At 24.5% G+C, this 4575-nt stretch overlaps 1 long non-coding RNA gene across 1 annotated transcript; it reads left to right on the top strand.

Moving 5' to 3' along the window:
- Positions 1 to 270: 270 nt before the first annotated feature.
- Positions 271 to 935, top strand: LOC113560278. The gene is made up of 3 exons (XR_003406105.1): positions 271 to 324; positions 452 to 550; positions 869 to 935. It is a non-coding gene; the product is annotated as an uncharacterized LOC113560278 (long non-coding RNA).
- Positions 936 to 4575: the final 3640 nt, after the last annotated feature.

Consider the following 4575-nt stretch of genomic DNA (forward strand, 5'->3'; position numbering starts at 1 on the left):
TGTTTTCAAGTATTTTGAAATAGGAATGAAGTTTGTCTGTTAGTTTTTGTTTGATTATTTCCATTTCTGAATTATTCACCCGTTGTCCACGTACTAGTTGTCATAAAACAGACTTCGATCTCTTTATGGTGTGTAGTATTACATTTTATCCTCCAACCATTATACATATATTAACCGACAATTTTTTTTTAGATGGCAGTACAGCAGATCACTCAAGGACTGCTAAGACATGAATTAAACGTTTTTTAACACTTGACAAAGTTACAACCTCCTACGTTGAAAATGGACTAGACGATACTGATAATAATAATGGTTTTATGCAAAGTACGAGTAATGGGTATAGAATATAATTGTGATTCAATTAATAGTAGTGTTACTAAAAGTCATGTAACCTTGACCATTAGATAAGTAATGATGCTTATTTACCATTATTAACTTTCATATTTTTCAGATTGCAGTGCAACAGATCACTCAACGGTTGCTGAGCATGAATTAACATTTTTAGCGCTTGGAATAGTTTCAACATCCTATGTTTAATATGGATTAGAAGGTATTAATATTAATAATGGTGTTTTGCACGGTACGTGTAATGTTAAATGAATGTAATTGATAGCAACATAATAGAAGTGTAACAAAAAGTTAATGTTATGAAACCCTTACCATTAGATTAAGTAAATGATTCTTATTTAGCATTATTAACTTCCATGTATTTGATTGATGCTGATACTTCATAAACATTATAAAACATGCTTTTATATGATAATTTTGACTCGTATTTTAAATTCATATTATTAACTGCGTATAAAACTCTGTATTCTAATGTTGTACTCCATCAATTTCACATTATAAACTGACTACATTTTTTCAGATTGCAGTACAGCAGATCTTTCAAGCCATGATGAAACATGAATTATCGTTTTTAGCACTTGGGAAATTTGGACATCCCATGTTGAAATTTGACTAGACAATACTGATAATAATAATAATAATAATGGTATTTTTGCATGGTACGTTAATAATAACTGTATGTAATTGATAGCAACTTAATATTAGTGACACAAAAATTTAGTATCATGAAACCAAGACCAATAAATTAAGTGAATAATTCTTATTTAGCATTCTTAATTCCTTGTATTTTTATTGATGCTGATACTTCATAAACACTATAAAACATGATTTTATATGATTATTTTAATGAGAATTATAAATTCCTATTTTTAACTTTTTAAAAAAAGTCAATTCTCAAGTTAGTATTGTGAAACCTTGACCACTAGATGAAGAATATGTTCTTATTCAGCATTAATTACTTTCATTCATTTCATTTCAGCCGATACCTCAAAAACACTATAAAACATGTTTTCATATAATAATTTTGACGTATAATACAAATTCAAATTTTTTATGGCTTATAAAACACTCAATTCTCAATTTAGTATCTTGAAACTTTGACCACTAGAAAGAAAAAATGGATCTGATTTAGCATTAATTATTTTCATACATTCATTTAAGCCAATGTTCATAAACTCTATAAAACATGCTTTTATATGATAATTTTGACTTATATTACACATTCAAATTTTGTATGGTTTTGAAACACTCAATTCTCAATTTAGTATCTTGAAACCTTAACCACTATATAGAGAATATGTTTCTTATTTAGCATTAATTACTTTCATACATTTCTTTTAAGCCAATACTTTATAACACTATAAAACATGTTTTTATATGGTAAATTTGACGTATTTTACTATTCATTTTTTTAATTGCTTATAAAATACTAAATTCTCAATTTAGTATCTTGAAACCTTACCACTAGATAGAGAATATGTTTCTTATTTAGCATTAATTACTTTTCATACATTTCATTTAAGTTAATGTTTCATAAACTTATATAACATGCTTTTATATGATAATTTTGACTATATTACAAATTCAAATTTTGTATGGGTTATGAAACACTCAATTCTCAATTTAGTATCTTGAAACTTTGACCACTAGAAAGAAAAATGGATCTGATTTAGCATTAATTATTTTCATACATTACATTTAAGCCAATGTTTCATAAACTCTATAAAACATGCTTTATATGATATTTTGACGTATATTACAAATTCATTTTTTTATTGCTTATAAATACTAATTCTCATTTAGTATCTTGAAACCTTAACCACTATATAGAGAATATGTTTCTTATTTAGCATTAATTACTTTCATACATTTCATTTAAGTTAATGTTTCATAAACATATTATACATGCTTTTATATGATAATTTTGACTCGTATTTTAAATTCATATTATTAACTGCTATAAAACTCTGTATTCTCATGTTGTACTCCATCAATTTCACTTTTAACTGACTACATTTTTTCAGATTGCAGTACAGCAATCTTTCAAGCCATGATGAAACATGAATTATGGTTTTTAGCACTTGGGACATTTGGACATCCCATGTTGAATTTGACTAGACAATACTGATTATAATAATAATATAATGGTATTTTGCATGTACGTTAATAATAACTGTATGTAATTGATAGCAACTTAATATTAGTGACACAAAAAGTTAGTATCATGAAACCAAGACCAATAAATTAAGTGAATAATTCTATTTAGCATTCTTATTCCTTGTATTTCATTGATGCTGATACTTCATAAACATTATAAAACATGGTTTTATATGATAATTTTAATGAGAATTATAAATTCCTATTTTTAACTTTTTATAGAAAAGTCAATTCTCAAGTTAGTATTTTGAATCATTGACCAGTAGAAAGAGAATATGTTTCTTATTTAGCATTAATTACTTTCATACATTTCTTTTAAGCCAATACTTTATAAACACTATAAAACATGTTTTTATATGGTAAATTTGACGTATTTTACTAATTCATTTTTTTAATTGCTTATAAAATACTAAATTCTCAATTTAGTATCTTGAAACCTTAACCACTATATAGAGAATATGTTTCTTATTTAGCATTAATTACTTTCATACATTTCATTTAAGTTAATGTTTCATAAACATTATATAACATGCTTTTATATGATAATTTTGACGTATATTACAAATTCAAATTTTGTATGGTTTATGAAACACTCAATTCTCAATTTAGTATCTTGAAACTTTGACCACTAGAAAGAAAAAATGGATCTGATTTAGCATTAATTATTTTCATACATTACATTTAAGCCAATGTTTCATAAACTCTATAAAACATGCTTTTTATATGAAATTTTGACGTATATTACAAATTCATTTTTTTAATTGCTTATAAAATACTAAATTCTCAATTTAGTATCTTGAAACCTTAACCACTATATAGAGAATATGTTTCTTATTTAGCATTAATTACTTTCATACATTTCATTTAAGTTAATGTTTCATAAACATTATATAACATGCTTTTATATGATAATTTTGACTCGTTAATTTTAAATTCATATTATTAACTGCGTATAAAACCTCTGTATCTCATGTTTACTCCATCAATTTCACATTTAACTGACTACATTTTTCAGATTGCAGTACAGCAGATCTTTCAAGCCATGATGAAACATGAATTATGGTTTTTAGCACTTGGGAAAATTTGGACATCCCATGTTGAAATTTGACTAGACAATACTGATAATAATAATAATATAATGGTATTTTTGCATGGTACGTTTAATAATAACTGTATGTAATTGATAGCAACTTAATATTAGTGACACAAAAAGTTAGTATCATGAAACCAAGACCAATAAATTAAGTGAATAATTCTTATTTAGCATTCTTAATTCCTTGTATTTCATTGATGCTGATACTTCATAAACATTATAAAACATGGTTTTATATGATAATTTTAATGAGAATTATAAATTCCTATTTTTAACTTTTTATAGAAAAGTCAATTCTCATGTTAATATATTGAAACCTTAACCATTAGACAGAGAATATGTTTCTTATTTAGCATTAATTACTTTCATACATTTCATTTAAGCCAATACTTTATAAACACTATAAAACATGTTTTTATATGGTAAATTTGAAGTATTTTACAAATTCATTTTTTTAATTGCTTATAAATTATAAATTCTTATGTTAATATCTTGAAACTTTGACCACTAGAAAGAAAAAATGGATCTGATTTAGCATTAATTATTTTCATACATTACATTTAAGCCAATGTTTCATAAACTCTATAAAACATGCTTTTATATGATAATTTTGACTTATATTACACATTCAATTTTTGTATGGTTTATGAAACACTCAATTCTCAATTTAGTATCTTGAAACCTTAACCACTATATAGAGAATATGTTTCTTATTTAGCATTAATTACTTTCATACATTTCTTTTAAGCCAATACTTTATAAACACTATAAACATGTTTTTATATGGTAAATTTGACGTATTTTACAATTCATTTTTTAATTGCTTATAAAATACTAATTCTCAATTTAGTATCTTGAAACCTTAACCACTATATAGAGAATATGTTTCTTATTTAGCATAATTACTTTCATACATTTCATTTAAGTTAATGTTTCATAAACATTATATAACATGCTTTATATGATAATTTTGACTC

This window comes from Rhopalosiphum maidis, unplaced genomic scaffold (genome assembly GCF_003676215.2).
Source record: "Rhopalosiphum maidis isolate BTI-1 unplaced genomic scaffold, ASM367621v3 scaffold77, whole genome shotgun sequence".
Classification (NCBI taxonomy): domain Eukaryota; kingdom Metazoa; phylum Arthropoda; class Insecta; order Hemiptera; family Aphididae; genus Rhopalosiphum; species Rhopalosiphum maidis.